Source organism: Dendrobates tinctorius, unplaced genomic scaffold (genome assembly GCF_039654945.1).
Source record: "Dendrobates tinctorius isolate UK_male_01 unplaced genomic scaffold, ASM3965494v1 ptg000015l, whole genome shotgun sequence".
NCBI lineage: Eukaryota > Metazoa > Chordata > Amphibia > Anura > Dendrobatidae > Dendrobates > Dendrobates tinctorius.
The window spans coordinates 22,287,565-22,307,711 of record NW_027361683.1 but is presented as its reverse complement, the minus strand read 5'-3'; the positions used below and the strand labels follow the sequence as shown (position 1 = coordinate 22,307,711).

At 45.7% G+C, this 20,147-nt stretch overlaps 1 long non-coding RNA gene across 1 annotated transcript in view; it reads left to right on the top strand.

The window, feature by feature from the left end:
* Positions 1 to 20,147, top strand: part of LOC141075710 (uncharacterized) — a 108,384-nt gene that overhangs the window by 59,856 nt on the left and 28,381 nt on the right. The window lies entirely within an intron of this gene.

Below are 20,147 nucleotides of genomic sequence, written 5' to 3'. Positions count from 1 at the left end.
GCTTAATATACGGGAAGCTTTTTGGATTTTAAAACTCGATACAAAATTCCTGAATGGCATGAATTTTCGCAATGATTTATTTTTATATTTATTGAATTATCGCATTTGTATCTGCTTTTTGAATTTCTGTGTGTATACTCTTTCAGGTAGCTACTTTTGTTTGTTGATTGTTTGCACATTCTGATTGGTATATGACCCCTATATAACTCCTGTGTATTTGTTTATAATATACCTATGACTAAGGGTGCTTTCAGTGCACCAGAAACCCGTCAGGTTGTTTCACTCTTTTAATATGGCTCAATAGCCGAATAAAGTTTTCTAATATTTTATACATGGGATGGTCTGCCGTTTTCCTCCTCTAAAAATAGTATAATAGGGACTGACAGGTCTTCCACTATTCTCAATCCAGCAGATGAACACCCAGCCAGGAGTTTTCAAATTTGAAAAAAATGAGGGCCTGACACCACAGATGTGGCATCAATTTCACAAGAGTAGAAACAATATAATTAGGACCGACACTTCTTCCACTACAGCCAACCCAGCAGATGTAGACCAACCATGACTGTTCACATTTCCACAAATTGGTGTTAACATCTCCAGCAGCAGCAACAGCAGGCACAGAAGCCACACTAAATATATCACAGAGTGCAGTTTTGCGACATTAATGCAGCATACTAAAAAATGCAATATCGCCTAGTCTGTACAGTCTGCGACTGGGATTCAAAAGTTCTTGGAGATCCATGACTTGTGCATCTTGATGAAAGTTAGGCGGTCTACACTTTCAGGGGACAACCAGCTGCACATATCTGTCAGGATACCTCCAGCAGCTCTGAAGACACGTTCTGAGAGAATGCTGGCTGCAGGGCACGATAAAACCTCCAAGGCATGAGAGGTGAGCTCGGGCCACTCATCCATTTTTTGAAGACCAAAATGTGAAAGGGTCCAAACCCTCCCTGATGGTATTGAAATTCAATTCTAGATACTCCTGCACCATCCTCTCCATTCATTCACCATGTGTAAGACTTGGACTCTGGTATGCTGGTGCACGATCTGATCTAAAAAAAAAAGTGTCAAAGGACTCACAGAAATTGCTTCTTCCACTTACACTACTGCTGCTGCTAATGTTTTGGCATTGATGAATGGATGGGCCAGAGGTTGGAATTCTAGAACCGAGTGCTTCACTGCTGTCTCGGGGAAAAGCTCTCTTAAGGTTGTGTAAAAGCGTGTTTCGATACTCCAGCATTCGCAGGTCCCTTTCCAGGGCAGGAAGCATCTGGCAAAATTTAGTTTTATAACAATTTGAAAATTGGGTTACAAATAGAGTTGAGCGAAATGGGTCGAAAAAAATCAAAAGTCGCCGACTTTTGCCAAAGTCTGGTTTCATGAAACGAAACCTGACCTTAGCGTGAGGTCGGCCACAAGGTCGGCGACTTTAGCACCAAAGTCGTGTTTCAAAAGATGCTTTAGCGCCCTTTTTCAGCCAATCAGGAAGAACGGACACTGTGGGCAACGTGATGACATAGGCAGCGGTCACCACCATCTTGGAGAAGGGCATGCAAGTGATTGGCTTGCTTTTGTGTGGCATCACAGGGGGTATAAAAGGGCAGGGACGCCGACCGCCATGTTACTCATGCTGATCTCAGAATAGTGAGAGCTGCTGATTCTGTAGGGAGAGCATTAGGAAGGCAAAAAGAAAAAACTGCTTCTGCTGCTAGCGCTTTTCACTGTAGTTACTGTGCAGTGAAAGGTGAAGATTTTTGCTTTTGTGCAGCAGCGCTGGTGGTGATTAGCCTGCCTTTTAAGGCTAGCTGCATTGCTGTGTGCACACTGGTGTTCAAACTGCTTTTTTAAAAGCAATCCAAATTGTATTGTTTTGTCCTGGTGAGGTAGTGAGCATTCATTTTTTCACACACCGTACAGCGGTGTACGCTCCTCACACAGTACCGTGTAGCGGCTGTTATCATGGCCAAATTGAAGCTATCTACGTGTGTGACTCTGTAAGGAAAAGTTGAGTCACTTTGTCCGTTCTTACTGACCTACACCTTATAGTGTTGTCCGTTTTTCAAACAGTTTAGTATATTTGCTGTTTGATTACATTCAAAACTAGAGAGAGACAGCGTGTGTCAGTCCGTATGCAAAAACACGGAGCTTGACAATTTTACATACACCGTACAGCGGTGTACGTGCACGCTCCTCTCTCAGTACCGTGTAACGGCTGTTATCACAGCCAAATTGAAGCTATCTAAGTGTGTGACGCTGTAAGGAAAAGCCGAGGAGTTTGTCCGTTCTTACCGACCTACACTCTAGGGAGATTCCAATTCTGCCCAATTCTATATACACCTTGTAGTTTGTCATACACTAGGCAATTTCTGCCGGTCACATTGCGGTGTTACAGACACAGGGCCTGACAGAATCCAACTGTGTCCTGAAGTCTACAGAGATTCCAATTCTCCACAGTCCTCTATCCACCTTTATTACACCATCCAGAATCTGCCTGTCACATTGCGGTGTAAAACAAACAGGGCCTGACAGAATCCAACTGTGTCCTGAAGTCTACAGAGATTCCAATTCTCCCCACTACTATATAGACCTTGTACCTTGTTTTACAGTACCATATAGTTGGTGGTTTTTGGGTACATTTTCCCCAAAAATGAGGAAGTGTGGTGGAAGAGTCCGTGGAAGTGGGTGGGGGTTGGCAGCTGGTAATGATGGTGTTGGTGGTGGATCTGCTGGTAGTGGCAAAAGCAAAATAGCACCTAATGCAGGAGGTGTTGAGCCTGCATCATCGTCTGGCTCCACAAGGCCTCGAAGGCTCCCTTTTCTGGGAGTAAGTAAACCACTTTTAAAGCCAGAGCTTCAAGAACAAGTTTTGGCTTACATTGCTGACTCAGCCTCCAGCTCTATCGCCTCCTCTTCTGAAGTTTTAAAAAATAAAAGCAATGAGTCATCATTGGAGGTTCATGTTCATGAACCACACCTTTCCTTGTGTCCGTCACTCCAACCAAAATTGAAGGATGCGACAGGCCACACTACAGATTACTCCATGGAGCTGTTTTCACATACCATGCCTGGATTATCAAGTCAAATCGTGAATTACCCAGGCAAAGATGAATCTGACATGGAGTGTACTGATGCACAGCCACTGATAGATGATCCTGCTGGTACATTCACTCAGAGCACTACATTGTCCTCGCAGTGTACTGAGCCAGAATCTGACCCAGATGAAACTCAGGTGCCCCTTCCCGCATACTATACCACCATACACGGTGACACAGAGGAAGGTGCACATGACATTGAAGAGGAGGTGATGGATGACCCAGTTGTTGACCCAGATTGGCATCCATTGGGGGTAGAGGGCGCCGCTGCCAATAGCTCAGAAGAGGAGGAGGACCATCCGCAGTGGGCATCGACATCGCAACAGCTGTTATCTGGCAGGCCCGGAGCAGTCCAAAAATGGGTTACAAAAACCAAAAGAGTTGCAGGACAGCTTGGCCAGACAGTCAAAATATTACAGCGTGCAAGGCCTCAAAATGTCTTCCATAGTAGGAAGAGTGCAGTGTGGCACTTTTTTGAACAAAATCCTAATGATCAGGCAAAGGTTATCTGTAAGAAGTGCGCATAGACCATTAGCCGAGGGAAAAATCTGAGAAATTTGAATACCAGTTGCATGCTAAGACATTTAACCACCATGCACTTGCAAGCGTGGACGGACTACCAAAACTCACGTACCACATGTGCTACTGCTCCCAAATAAGGTAGTCAGCAACCCTACATTGTTTCCCCCACTGTAAGTCCACCGGTTAGCACACCACCAGCAGCAAATGATGAGTTGTCGTCGCAAGGGCAAATCAGACAGGGAGTCACACTGTTATTCCAACGAAAGACTGAATCTAGGCCATCAGAAAGAACACCAACACCATCACTATCATCAACCCTCTCTCAGTCCGCCATGTCCACCGCTAGTTCCACCATATGCAGCTCTCAAGTCCAGCTCACCCTACCAGAGACTTTGAGTAGGACAAGAAAGTACTCATCCTCTCATCTGCGCACACTGGGTTTGAACGCACACATTGCCAAACTAATCTCGTTAGAGATGATGCCCTATCGATTGGTTGAAATCGCAGCTTTCCGCGAACTCATGGCCTACGCAGTACCACGCTATGACCTACCCAGTCGCCACTTCTTTTCTCGCAAAGCCATCCCAGCCCTACACCTTCATGTGAAAGACTGCATTGTCCATGCACTCAAGCAATCAGTGAGTGGAAAGGTGCACCTCACAACTGATGCATGGTCCAGTAGGCATGGCCAGGGCCGTTACGTGTCCATCACTGCGCACTGGGTTAATGTGGTCGATGCAGGGTCCACAGGAGACAGCTGTGATGGCACAGTGCTGCCTAGCCCACGGTATAGGAAACAGTTGGCTGTAGGTGTTCGACCCTCCTCCTCCAGAAGCGAAAGCTCATCCACAGAGCGCAGTCGCACGAGCACTGCATCCGCAGCTGACAGTGGTGCACATAATGTGTCCCACTATCGATCAGCTGGTGGAAAGCATCAGCAGGCTGTGTTGCAGATGATGTGTTTGGGTGACAGACACATGGCGGAGGTACTGGCTGACTACTTTCAGCAACAAACTGAGTCATGGCTGGGCAGTCTACATTTTGAGACAGGCAAGGTAGTTAGTGATAACGGCCGGAATTTTGTGGCAGCCATAGCCCTTTCAAAACTCAGACACATACCTTGCTTGGCTCACACCTTGAACCTGGTGGTGCAGTGCTTCCTCACTAATTATCTGGAGTTAACAGGCCTACTCCATAAGGTTCGAAGAATGTGCTCGCACATCCGCCGGTCGCCGGTACACTCCAGTCGTATGCAGAAGCTGCAGCGATTGCTCCACCTTCCCAAGCACCGCCTAATTATCGACGTTGCAACAAGGTGGAACTCCACCCTGCACATGGTTGAGCGGCTGTGCGAACAGAGGCAGGCCGTAATGCATTTGTGGGAGGATACACGGGCAGGCACTTTGAGGGCAGACATGGAGTTGACAAGTGTGCAGTGGTCGAAGCTGAAAGACATCTGTAAAGTCCTTCAATGTTTTGAGGAATGCACACGGCTGGTAAGCGCAGACGACGCCATCATAACCATGAGCATCCCACTTTTATGCGTCTGCTCATGCAAACTTTGACGCACATCAAGGAGCAGGCGTCTGCAGCTGAGGATGATGAGGTAGAGGAGGAGGGAAGCCTTGATGACAGTCAGCCATTGTCTGTTCAGGGAACTGTCGTGGACGAGGTGGAGGAAGAAGAGGAGGAGGAGGATGATGATGAGGATGATTATTTAGGGGAGGAGGATGCTTCTCGTGGGGCAAGAGAAAATGTTGGCGTGGCAAGGTCTGGTACTGGGTTTGTGCATGACTGGAGGGATGTGGATTTGCCTGAAAGTGCTCCTCCACCCAGCACTCGCAGTGCATCATTGACACCGGGAACATTGGCCCACATGTCAGATTATGCCTTGCAGATCCTAGAAAGGGACCCCCGGGTTGCCAAAATGATGGTCGATGATGACTACTGGTTGGCCAGCATCCTGGATCCACGCTATAAAGGCAAATTCCAAAACCTCATGCCACAGGAGAACCTTGACCTAATATTGGCTAACAAACAAGCAACTCTGGTAAACCGGTTGGTTGAGGCATTCCCAGCACACATCAGCGGTGATGGTTGTCACATGAGCCATAGGGGCCAAGGGCAACTTGAAAGAGGTGTTGGTGGTGCACACATCAGAAGTGGTGTTGGAGACAGGGGTTTCATGACCATGTTGTGGACTGATTTTTCAAGTCCCGCTCACACGACTGGTAATACTGCATCAATTGAAAGTGACAGGAGACAGCACTTGCCAACTATGGATACAAACTACTTTTCCTCCCATATCAATGTTCTCCCTCACAGGTCATTCCCATTTGACTATTGGGCAGCTAAACTGGACACCTGGCCTGAATTGGCCCAATATGCCTTACAGGAGCTCGCTTGCCCAGCTGCAAGTGTGCTATCGGAAAGAGTCTTCAGTGCTGCTGGATCAATCCTGACAGAAAAAAGGACCGGTCTGTCGACCCAAAATGTGGATGATGTAACCTTCATTAAAATGAACCATGCATGGGTTTCCAAGGATTTTGTCACACCTTACCCTGATGACACATAGGTTGCCAGAAAAATGGATTTCTTTGGTCCGCCTCTTCCTGGGACTTGATCAATTTCGCCTTTATCAGCAGGTGAATGTCCCACATCAACATATACCATTTTGTAAACCTCCCTAACTGGGCTGCCTCCTCCCCCCCATGGCCGGGGTCACCACCTAGCGCACGCAACCGTGCGAGTGCCGTTGCCCTGGACAGGTGGGTGGGCCGACTCTTGGGCGTGGGCTCTGGCACAGGGTTCCTCATAGTGCAATCAAGTGTCTCTGATGGTGGGGGTGCACACCCGCCGTCAGACACCGCCGTACTATGAGGGGCCCAGTGCTAGTACCGACGCCCACGAGTGGGCCCCCCTTGCTTGGGTAGGGCCCCAGCATTTGCAATGTTTACCTCTCCCTGCTTCTCCGCTGTGTAGTCTGGGCTGTCAAATCCTTCACTGGGACTGACACTACAAATTTGGTGAACTTATAGAAGATGATGTTTAAGACGTAGCTATGCCCTGTCCCGCTGGCCGGGATCTAGCTTCAGATGATCAATGGCTTCCATTTCTTATAGACGTCGACTCACAATGACATGCAGTGGTGGTTTCTCATGAGCTTTCACAGTTTTCCTACCCACAGACGTGTGACATTCCAGCGCACATTTTTAAATGTGCCCTCTCATGCCAATCCAAATGAATCGCCTACGGCCTGTGGCTTCTGTCTTTTGCACTCCAAAGTTACGTGACAGAGCATGATAGGCAGTGAGCACCATGTTTACATCTCTCCCTGTGATCAAAATTATATGGATATGAGTAATGGTGATGGGATCAACGGTACTGCGATACAGCAACACTTTCTTCACAAAGAAAGGTTTTCGCTGTCTCCACACACTAATTAATTGAGGGTCTGCATCGCCTTTGAGAATTGTGATGGAAGTTTATCCTGTGAATAGGAATTCCTAGATTTCTGCAATCACTAGAATTTATGTCAGTAATTGTATGCATCTCATTTCCTATTGCGGAGAGTCTGGATTGTCTTACTGAGACAGAAATATATATGAAGATTTAAAAATACCACCAAAAGTGTATACTGGTGTACGCTTCAAATACATTTCCTTTTTTCTACTTTTTAGATTGTTTATATAATCCATACTGAGAACATGGAGACTTTAAATATTTAAACTATGCTATATATACCTGCTATCCAGTGATAATGTACCCTTTCTCAACTTTGTACAAGCTGGTCAAATCCATACTGGGCCTGAGACCGTCTGAGCCTGCCTCCTGATCTATAGACATAGGTTTTTAATGTGTAAACTATGCTATACATACCTGTAATCCGGTGATACATTACCCTTTCTCACCTTTGTCCAATCACGTCTAATCAATACTGGGCCTGAGACCGTCTGAACCTGCCTCCTGTTATATAGACCTACGTTTTTAATGTGTAAACTATGCTATACATACCTGTTATCCAGTGATACGGTACCCTTTCTCTCCTTTGTCCAATCACGTCTAATCCATACTGGGCCTGAGACCGTCTGAGCCTGCCTCCTGATATATAGACATAGGTTTTTAATGTGTAAACTATGCTACATATATACGTGTTACCCGGTGAAACTGTTCCCTTTATCAACTTTCTAGAATCTTGTCGAATCCATACTGGGCCTGAGAACGGCTGCCGAGCTGTTAAGCAAGCTACAGCAACTGTTTTTTGGACACGTAATTTTTTGCTTATTTTCAGGAATGCCGGTTAGGCCTAATTCAGGAATTGCGGTTGACCTGCACTTACTGGGAAATCATCGTTCGCGGGGAATAATTGGAATCACAGATCCCCATCACTAACGGTGTTCTGCTGGTTATCTGCACCTGTAAGCGACAAAAGCTGGTCCTTTCAGTGTAGCGCGCATGCAGCCCTGGACCTGTAATGCCATGATAGACCATGATAGTGCCAGAGCCTCGCGTATCCCTCTAGTAAGCTTGACGCGTACCGCGGGGGCATGCCGGAGTCTCGTTCGTTAACGGAATAAAGCTGACAAATTGCTAGCACAACTACAAACGGACATACCACACCACACACACAATCGACAAAGCTTTCAATATGTGCATCTTTTCTTGAGGTGGCATGGTTGTGGTTTCCTGGGTGGAGTCCAGTTAAGCCGCAGGCTCCACTCCCGGTGGTGCCCTTTTGGACATTCCTTTAAGGTTCAGCTTTGCAATCATACTGCCCCCGGAAAGCAAACTCTTTGCCTTCATGGACTCTGTTTGGAGGTTCGTGGGAATAACGCCACCCGATCGCCAGTTGGCATAATTTATTGGTGGGAAGTCCGACGGTAAATGATCTTGCTCGATTTCAGAATTTTTTTTTTTTTGGTTGGTATTTTACATTTTTATTCCAGCCTTTCTTGACTTCATAAGGGCATGACAAGCCTATATCTGTGTCTCCTCCACCTCCTCCTTTTACTCCTCCACCTCTTTTCTAAATGTAGTTGCCCTTTTCCATTTGTAATTTTTGTCTTCTGAGCATTTTCTCTGCTTTGGGACACCTTTTTAAGGTGTTTTGTAATTGTTTTCTATGTGTTTGTGTTTGCCTGCCATTGTTTTCAGTGGGGTTCGACGAACATTCCACGAACTTGCCTCCTGTGTGACGAACCAAAACACTAGCGTGGTGGCTCAACACCACTACTGATATATAGACGTACATTATTAATGTTTAAACTATGCTATATATACCTGCTATCTGATGATACTGTACACTTTGTCTACTTTTTATATTCTTGTCTAATCCATACTGAGCCTGTGAGCATCTGTGTGACTGATGGAATATATATGGAGATTGACAATTATCCTTTGACTGAATAGAGCTGTACATTTCTGATACAGTGCCATATATCTGATGTTATTTTGTGTCTATTTTGTGCAAAATTTTGAAGTTTGGTGGAAGAGGCCACAGACGTGGGTGCAGGGGGCCAGCTGGTGATGATGGTGGTGGTGCATCTTGTGGTAGTGGCAAAAGCACAATAGCAGCTAAGGCAGGAGGTGTTGAGCCTGCATCATGGTCTGGCTCCGGAACGCCTGAAATGATACCTTTTCTGGGAGTAGGTTAACCGCTTTTAAAGGCGGAGCATGAGGAACTGGTTTTGGCTTACATTGCTGAAACAGACTCCATCAAATATGCCCGCCTCTTCTGAAGTTTCAAAAAAATGCAAGCACTGAGTGGTCAAGGGTTGGCTCCTGGTCAGGAAGAACCCCTTTCCTTGTGTCCTGCAACCCCACCCAAACTGAATGAGGCAGCAGGCCACACTTCACATTAGTCCATGTAGCTCTTTCTGTCATACCATGCCTGGGTTATCAAGTCAAATTGTGACTTCCCCAGTCCAAGATGAATCTGACATGGAGTGTGGGTGGCCAGCCAGGGCAGTGAGGTTAATCGGTACCGGGCTGGTGTCTCACAGGGATGTGTCACGGTGGTGGTGACCCGTTCCGTGGCCCTGGGCGTCCATGCAAAGGGGTGAATTACGTTTATAGGTGAATGATACGTGACGCCACTTCTGGTTTCTGATTAGATTGACCAGCGCTGCAGTGTCGCTTCTGTGGAACAGATGTTGTGGTGCAGCTAAGATGTAGAAAACCTGCACAGGTTGGGCCGTAGTCGCAGGGCAGATGAAAGAGTTGGGAGATGGTGTGCAGTGCAGGATGTAGCTGGGCCGTGCTCCAGGCGCAGGAGAAAGATGACAGACAACAGTCGTGCAGTTCCTTTACCTGTACTTGGTAGGTGCTGTCCAGGACCCAGAGTACAGATGGAGAAGGAGTTGGTCAGCCTGGAAGCCAATTTGGATTTCTCTCTCTGCAGATAGGTAGTGTGGCCTCCGTTCTAGCGCTTATCTGAGGTACTCACAGTGCTGAGTTCAATGAAGTTCCCCCTGTTGACTCTCTTTTGGAACTTTCTCATATGGTTGGCAGCCGTAGCCTTTTCCTTCTGGCTCACACACGTCGATACTGGGGCCTCTGAGCCTCAGTTGGGTATAGAGAATTTACAGCTGCTTCTTCCTCCGGATTCTGCTGCAGGACCGTCAGTGTCCCTACAATCTCAGAGACCGGAATCTGGACCATGCGCTCCAGCTAGGAGTGAGCCTTAACTCTGCTCATCCTCCAGCTCCCCTTCTCATGTCCACACACTTCCCCTTCCCTGCACAGAAGGCCTAACTTACCTCCTCCCGACCACAGAGAGCAGCTCCTCAGCAGTCATGTTCAGAGGTCTCCCTGCTGTCGTGGAGTGGGAAATGTGTTGTGTGTTGGTTTCACTGCTAGAGAGATCCTTCATTGCTCCCAAGCATGACATCACACTCCCTAGGAGGAAGGTAATGCCACTCTGGCGACCGTACTCCTGGGGACGCCACAAGTGCACTGATGCCCAGCCACTGCTAGATGATTCTGCTGGTACATTGACCCAGACCACTACATTCCCCTCACACTCTACACAGCCAGAATCTGACCCTGAGGAAACTCAGGTTCCCCTTCCCGCATACTATACCACCTAACAAGGTGACAAAGAGGAAGGTGCAGATGAAAGTGCAGGTTCCTTGAGCAGGTGGGGGGCATACTCATGGGCGATGGCACAGGGCCCCTCATAGTACGCAAAAGTGTCTCTGCCGGTGGGAGGGCTCACCCGCCGGGCCGACCCGCCATCAGACACACCACCACAAACCGCCGTACTATGAGGAGCCCTGTGCCAGTGCCGTCGCCAATGAGTGGGCCCCCCCTGCTTGCTCAGGATCACAGCACTTGCAAAGTTGAAATACTTACCTCTCCCTGCTCCACCGCCATGAGGTCTTCCGCGTTTCCTGACAGTGATAGTCTGATCAGAGAGCGCAATGACATCATGTCTGTGCGCCCTCTGCCTAAACAGCCTAGTGCAGTGAGATGGACGATGGGGACGACGAGGAGTCCAGACTAATACAGGGATTCCATAGCGAGGAGACTTATTTAATTGTTTTCAATGTTGGGACACCAATTTTTGGGGAGCACTATTCTCTGGAGAATGATATATGGGGCCCACTGTAAGAAAAAGTTCTATTGAGAGCTGGAAGAGTCGGGAAGAAGTTCCACAGACGATCTCTTATCAAGCTGAGGTTGAAGGTTTATTCGGAGATACACGGCAAAACAGATACAGAATAACAGAGGAGTTGGAATATGCGGGCAAAAACAGGAATTCAGACAGGCAGAGATTTGCTAGGAGGTCTAGCGGTGATAAGGCTCTGTGCCCTGGCCATGGTGAGGCACAGCGGCATGATGGCGATGGAATGGCCCCGATCGACAGTAACAGGGGCTTCTTATACATTATCAGAACAAAGAAAGCTGCATTTTGCCGCAGAGGGCGTTAACATTATAATTCTAAGGCGTTTTCATGGTAATCTACAGAAACTTGGTTTAGAACAGAGAATATAATGAAATAATACGAAGATATTAATTAACATTTCTTCAAGCAACACTAAAACCCATAAGTCATTGGTATCTATGGCTACTGTCCTAAAATCTTATCATTGTCTCCAGTCTAGGTCCCTAAATTCTTACATCCTGACATTTTAACTACTCTACACTTCGCTACCACACTATCACGTATAAGCATACTGACCATATATTTGGTGACCCTATTCCCCTATTGATCCAATCTTCCTCTACGCACATCGGCTGAGGTTGCTAGGAGACATGATCTCATTTTGCCATCCTCCATCTATTAGTTCTTTTGTAGAAGTAGATTCCTTTACAACTTGTGTAATTCTGACAAAATGGCTGCTAGAGACAACATGGCCGCTCAGTATATTATGGCTGACCATTCTCTTACAAGTCCCCCTCTTGTACTCTATCCAGAGTACAACATACAGTACTGTAATATTCATGGGTGAATTACTGAAAATAAGAATATTGAGGTAATTCAGCACTTTATGCACATGTGTGTAAGGCAAAAGTCCCTAAAAATAGAACAAACACATAATAAAAAAAATAATTCAAATAGTCCCGAAAAAATAAGTTGCACAATAGTCAAGTCTTTTGATCTTTTTCTTCTCATTCTTTGTCTTCTGGATTTTCCTGATCTTCTCCCCCTCTCATACTATCAGAGTCCCACTGTATAGTGTGAAACATCTTCTCCTGATCATCTAATAGGTTCATGGTCCCAGGAGTCGAATATGAAAATCTTCAGCTGACCTGGAGGAAATAGAAAAAAAAAAAGTGGAGTATCAGTCCTTACCAGAAATCTCAGTAAAATAATTAAGAAGTCTACACTGATTGATATGAACCATTTTAATCACCTTTTTAGCTTGAAAATTTGAGCAAAGACTTAATCATTGTTGTTGGGATGTAAAGCACTAGTCTATCATTAACCCGTTTGTAGTACAAGCACTCACCCTCAATGGGCAGGGACTCAAGGGAATTGAACAGAGATGAGTCTCCATCCTTCTCCTGTGCTTTTACGAGATCTTGAAGAGAAGAATAAACAAGGGGGGCTCTCGGGGTTTTTTAGTAACTGCAGCGATGACTTCTTGGGGATATTTGTCCTCGCCTGTGAGTGCAGCTTCCCTGGCTGCGTGATCTACATATGCATTGCCAAGGATGTGGGGGTCAGGAATCAACCTCTGGTGTCCTTTGATTTTACAGAAGGACCATAATTTTGGGAATTCTTTACCCCGTTGCTCAATTTGTTTTAGAATGTCTGCATGCTGCAAGGGCTTGTTCTGAGAATCAACCATCCCCCTAAGGGCCCATACATTAAGATATAGAGTGAGTGACGACACAACATATGCGCTATCACTGAAGATATTCATTGGCTCTGGACACACGAGAATGACCTGTAAAGCTGCTTCCAACTCAGCTCTTTGAGCGGAGAAATGACCAGGGAGTTTATACTGCAGCAGCAATGGCTGAGCTGGAAACCACACAGCGAAGCCTGTGACGTAATGCCCCTCATGCCAATAGCGAGCTCCGTCAATATAGGCACAAGGGATTCCCTCTTGAAAGTCTGCTCGGAAGGGAGAGGGAGTAACATTAGCCTGTTTAATTCGACAATCGTGACTTTTTCCTGCATACTGCATCATCTGGGCTAAGTGATATTTCTCACCTACTTCAACTTGTAAGTCTCTAGTCTCAAAATCAATGATCCATTGGGACATTCTCTGTGAATTAATACCTGAAGCTTTTCCCTTCAGCAAAGTTTTTAAAGTGACATGCGGGGTCTGTATAATTAAAGGAGCAAATCCCACTATATGCTTCACTTGATTCATAGTCCAGTGCACGCCCAGTAGGTGCTTCATGCACTGAGTGAATCCTTTTTCCACGGGGGTCAGCAACCTGGAGTAATAACCTAAGGCATACAACTGACTAGATACCTCTGGGCTGTCTTTGGGCCATTTTTGTAGGAGCACTGAAGAAATAGAGATATCACCAGTGTGAGTCTGAATGTAGAAAGGCTGGGAAGGGTCAGGGTTAATCAATGCAGCAGCTGCCGTAAGGGCGCGCTTCAATCCCTCAAAAGCCTGTAACGCCTCTCCTTCTACAGTTACAGGGGTAAAGTCATCATCAGCATTTTTCAATAAATCATACAGTGGTTTGGCCAAATAAGCAAAATCTTCAATGAATTCTCTGGAAAAATTAATAAGACCCAAAAATTTTCTGAGTTCAGTAATATTAGTTGGTATGGGGACAGCCTGAATAGCTTTAACCCTATCATGCATGGGCTTCTTTCCTTCTGCTGAGACAGACACACCCAGAAATTTAACCTTTGATTTCATCAATTGTACTTTATCTAGACTCATTTTGAGTCCTGCCTCTTTTAAGCCTGACAAACATTTTCAAGGGTTTCTCTGTGTTCACCTTCATCGACAGTTTGAATCAATAAATCATCCCCTTACTGTAAGACTTTGTCTCCGTAACCAAGGGATTCTAACATCTGAGCCAATGCCTGATGGAAATACACAGGAGAACTGTGAAATCCCATGGGCAGCCGCGTGAACAAGTATTGCACATTTTCAAAAGTGAATGCGAAGCGGAGTGCAGATTCAGGTGTTAGGGGTACTGAGAAAAAGCCATTTGCAATATCCAAACAAGAAAATACCTTACAATCACTCCTCAGCTGCGACATAACCTCAGGGACAGATGCAACAAGGTGAGCAGCTGAGGGAGTGTACTTATTTACAAGTCTCAGGTCTACTACCATTCGAAAACTGCCATCTTCCTTTTTTACAGGTAAAATAGGACTGTTACATGGAGAATTTCCTTTCACAACAACACCTTGTTTCTCCAATTCACTGACTGCAACCCTTATGTAAGGGATGGCGTCCTCAGGAATACGGTACTGACGCTGGAAAGGTGGCAGTTTTTCACCATCAATTTTAACCTGAGTTTGCATTAACCCACAATCAGTTTTCTTTGAGATCCACAATTCAGGGAACTTTTGCTTCAATTCATTCTTTAACCCCTTCACCCCCAAGGGTGGTTTGCACGTTCATGACCGGGCCAATTTTTACAATTCTGACCACTGTACCTTTATGAGGTCATAACTCGGGAACGCTTCCATGGATCCCGGTGATTCTGACATTGTTTTCTCATGACATATTGTACTTCATGTTAGTGGTAAAATTTCATTCAAATAACTTGCGTTTATTTGTGAGAAAAACGGAAATTTGGCGAAAATTTTGAAAATTTCGCCATTTTCCAACTTTGAATTTTTATGCCCTTAAATCACAGAGATACGGCACACAAAAAACTTGATAACTAACATTTCCCACATGTTTACTTTACATCAGCACAATTTTGGAACCAAAATTTTTTTTTGTTAGGAAGTTATAAGGGTTAAAAGTTGACCAGCGATTTCTCATTTTTACAACACCATTTTATTTTTAGGACCACATCACATTTGAAGCCACTTTGAGGGGTCTATATGATAGAAAATACCCAAAAGTGACACCATTCTAAAAACTGCACCCCTTAAGGTGCTCAAAACCACATTCAAGAAGTTTATTAACCCTTTAGGTGCGTCACAGGAATTTTTTTGAATATTTAAAAAAAAAAAATGAACATCTAACTTTTTTTCATAAAAAAAATACTTCAGGTTCAATTTTTTTTATTTTACCAAGGGTAACAGGAGAAATTGAACTGCAAAAGTTATTGTGCAATTTGTCCTGAGTACGCAGATACCTGATATGTGGGGGGGAACGACTGTTTCGGCGCATGGCAGAGAATGGAGAATGGAAGGAGCGCCGTTTTACTTTTTCAATGCAAAATTGGCTGGAATTCAGATTGGACGCCATGTCACGTTTGGAGAGTCCCTGATGTACCTAAACAGTGGAAACCCCCTACAAGTGACCCCATTTTGGAAACTAGACCCCCCAAGGAACTTATCTAGATATGTGGTGAGAACTTTGAACCCACAAGGGCTTTACAGAAGTTTATAACGTACAGCGGTACAATTAAAAAATCATATTTTTTCCACAAAAATGATCTTTTCACCCCAATTTTTATTTTCCCAAGGGTAACAGGACCCTAAAAGTTATTGTGCAATTTGTCCTGAGTACGCTGACACCCCACATGTGGGGGTAAACCACTATTTGGGCGCATGGCAGAGCTCGGAAGGGAAGCAGCGCCATTTGACGTTTTGGGCTGGAATTGAGATCGGACACCATGTCGTGTTTGGAAAACTCCTGATGTACCAAAACAGTGGAACCCCCCACAAATGACACCATTTTGGAAACTAGACCCCCTAAGGAACTTATCTAGATGTGTGGTGAGCACTTTGACCCCCCCAGTGCTTCACAGAAGTTTATAACACCCGGGCGTGAAAATAAAAAATTCGTATTTTTTCCACAAACATGATCTTTTAAATCACCATTTTTTTATTTTCCCAAGGGTACCAGGAGAAATTGGACCCCAAAAGTTGTTGTCCAATTTGTCCTGAGTATGCTGATACCCCATATGTGGGAGAAAACTACTGTATGGGCACACGTCGGGGCTCGGAAGGGAAGTAGTGACGTTTTGGAATGCAGACTTTGATGGAATGGTCTGCGGGTGTCATGTTGCCTTTGGAGAGCCCCTAATGTACCTAAACAGTGGAAACCCCCCACAAATGACACCATTTTGTATACTAGACCCCCCAAGGAACTTATCTAGATGTGTGGTGAGCACTTTGAACCCCCCAGTGCTTCACAGAAGTTTACAACGCCCGGGCGTGAAAATAAAAAAATTCGTATTTTTTCCACAAACATGTTCTTTTAGTCACCATTTTTTTATTTTCCCAAGGGTACCAGGAGAAATTGGACCCCAAAAGTTGTTGTCCAATTTGTCCTGAGTATGCTGATACCCCATATGTGGGAGAAAACTACTGTATGGGCACACGTCGGGGCTCGGAAGGGAAGTAGTGACGTTTTGGAATGCAGACTTTGATGGAATGGTCTGCGGGTGTCATGTTGCCTTTGGAGAGCCCCTAATGTACCTAAACAGTGGAAACCCCCCACAAATGACCCCATTTTGAAAACTAGACCCACTAAGGAACGTATCTAGATGTGAGGTGAGCACTTTGAACCCCCAAGGGCTTCACAGAAGTTTATAATGCCAGGGCATGAAAATAAAAAAATCGTATTTTTTCCACAAACATGATCAATTAGTCCCCAATTTTTTCATTTTCCCAAGGGTAACAGGAGAAATTGGACCCCAAAAGTTGTTGTCCAATTTGTCCTGAGAACGCTGACACCCCATATGTGGGAGAAAACTACTGTATGGACACACGTCGGGGCTCGGAAGGGAAGCAGTGACGTTTTGGAATGCAGACTTTGATGGAATGGTCTGCGGGTGTCATGTGCGTTTGGAGAGCCCCTGATGTACCTAAACTATTGAAACTCCCCACAAGTGACCCCATTTTGGACACTAGACCCCCCACGGAACTTATCTAGATGTGTGGTGAGCATTTTGAACCCCCAAGTGCTTCACAGAAGTTTATAACACTCGGACGTGAAAATAAAAAAATCATTTTTTTCCACAAAAATGATATTTTTGCCCCCAATTTTTTATTTTCCTAAGGGTAACAGGAGAAATTGGACCCCAAAAATTGTTTTGCAATTTGTCCTGAGTAGGCTGATACCCTACATGTGGGGGTAAAACACTGTTTGGGCGCATAGCAGAGCTTGGAAGGGAAGGAGCACCATTTGACTTTTTCAACTCAGAATTGGCTGGAATTGAGATCAGACGCCATGTTGCATTTGGAGAGCCCCTGATGTGCCCAAACAGTGGAAACCCCCAATTCTAACTCCAACCCGAACCCCAACACGCCCCTAACCCTAACCCTAGCCCTAACCCTAACCCTAGCCCTAACCCTAGCCCTAACCCTAGCCCTAGCCCTAACCCTAACCCTAGCCCTAGCCCTAACCCTAACCCTACCCTAACCCTAACCCTACCCCAACACACCCCTAGCCCTAACCCTAGCCCTAACCCTAATGGAAAAATGGAAATAAATACATTTTTTTAATTTTATTATTTTTCCCTAACTAAGGGGGTGATAACGGGGGGGTTTGATTTACTATTTATGGCGGTTTTTATGTTTGGCGGCTGTCGCACGCTAAAAGACGCTTTTTATTGTAAAAATAGTTTTTGCATCACCACATATTGAGAGCTATAATTTTTCCGTATTTTGACCCACCGAGTCATGTGAGGTCTTATTTTTTGCGGGACAAGTAGACGTTTTTATTGGTACCATTTTCGGGCACGTGAAATTTTTTGATCGCTTTTTATTCCGATTTTTGGGACGCAGAATGAACAAAAACCAGCGTTTCATGAATTTCTTTTGGGGGGGTTGCATTTACACCGTTCCGCGTGTGGTAAAATTGATAAAGCGGTTTTATTCTTCGGGTCAGTACGGTTACAGCGATACCTCATTTAGGTCGTTTTTTATGTTTTTGTCGGTTTTATGCAATGAAAACTATTTTATATAAAAAATAATTATTTTTGCATCGCTTTATTCAGCGAGCTATAACTTTTATATTTTTTTGCTGATGATGCTGTGTGGCAGCTCGTTTTTTGCGGGACAAGATGACGTTTTCAGCGGTACCATGGTTATTTATATGCATCTTTTTGATCGCGCGTTATTACACTTTTTGTTTGGCGGTATGATAATAAATCATTATTTTTTGCTTCGTTTTTTATTTTTATTTTTTAAGGGGTTTGCTAAAGGGGTTAACTAATGGGACAGTTTTATAGGGCGGGTCGTTACGGACGCGGCGATACCTAATATGTGTACTTTTATTGTTTTTTTTTTTTATTATTTCCAAAAAATGGATTTATTGGGGGAATATTTTTTTTTTTTTTCTAATTTATTTGGCGATTTTTTTTTAATAATTTTTACACTTTTTTTTTACTTTATTAAATAGTCCCAGGTGGGACATCACTGTCCTGTGACAGATCGCTGATCTGTCACATCACAGATCACTGTGACAGATCAGCGATCTGACACAGGCACTGCAGAAGGCTTCCTCATGCCTGCGCTTTGCAGGCACTGAGGAAGCCAGCTTCCGCAGGCCCCCGAAGGCCCCCGTCGCCATCTTGGATTCGGGGGCCTGGAGGAAGGGAGTCCCCCGCAGCAGCGCTGCACATTGCGCTGCCGTGGGGGGCTCAGGGAAGCATGGAGGGAGCCCCCTCCCTGCCGATGCTTCCCTTTAACCCCCGGTACACCGCGATCGTGTTTGATCGCGGTGTGCAAGGGGTTTACGTGTCGGGGGCGGTCCGTGACCGCCCCTGACACATTGTGCCGGGTGTCAGCTGTGATAATCAGCTGACACCCGACCGCGATCAGCGGCGCTCACCATGTGGGCGCCGCTGATCGCGCCGACGTACTATCCCGTCCCCGGTCATACGGGCCCGGGTACCGTGGACGGGATAGTACGTCAGATGGCAGGAAGGGGTTAAAGCATCATTGTCAGTGTTTTCAACATTTTCATTAGCACCTAATCCGAAGCTAGCAATGGGTAATTTATGACTCTCCTCCTCCTCTACAGGGACAATTACAGAACAGATAGTGGCTTCTTTCTTCCGCCACAAGACTTTGTTACATAAATCAACAACAATTCCCATTGCTCCTAAAACATCAGTTCCCAAAATTGTGTACCGTAACTGTGGGTTCACCCAAAAAGCGCATCGAAGACCCCTTTGCTTCGATCCCCCTGTGTCCTGAAATCTCAGGTTTACTGGACGACTTTTTACTGCTTGAATACAGGAGCCCCCAAATTCTACCCAAAATGGTAGTCTCAGGCAGTCCAGGGGGTGACTGCAATTTGTGTCGTGTTATTGAAACTGAGGCTCCTGTATCGATGAGGATGTCTTCCCAAGGCAGCCCCTCTATTCTCCCTCTGACATAAGGTCTACCGTCCCTGCCCAGGGAAAGGGGGGCAAGGAGGGTAAGGGGAACAGGGGGAGCACTCCATCAGTGTTACCTGCCGTGGGAAGCCCGAAAAATCCATCATCCCCATCTGGACACGGCTTCCGTCCAACAGCTGCCACCTCCTAACCATTTGAAGAACGTTGTACTGCTGATACTGCCTAGGGTCATTCACTGCTGGATACTGAGGTCTAACTCCGAAAGGTGGTCTAGAGAACTCCCTGGGATGTTGGGAGTTAAATGGCTCCCGGGGTCCTCGGGGTACAATCCCTGGCACAAGGCTGGGACAAAAACGTCTAACATGTCCCAGATGTCCACAAAAATAACACAAGGGGGGGGCCTCTCATGGGATCCCTTGGGGGCTCTGCCGAACGGGACCTTCCCATTCTTGGTACCAGGCCATACCCCCCCGGAACCCCTGGCCTCCCCGAATCAGCAGATACACCCCGAGGTGAATGGTATGCAAAAACATTAGACTCATCACCCCTCACCTCGGATTGCATCGTCCTAACAAAACACTCACTTACTTTCCTCCCAATTAGGCAACATTTTTTTAATAAATTTAAGAT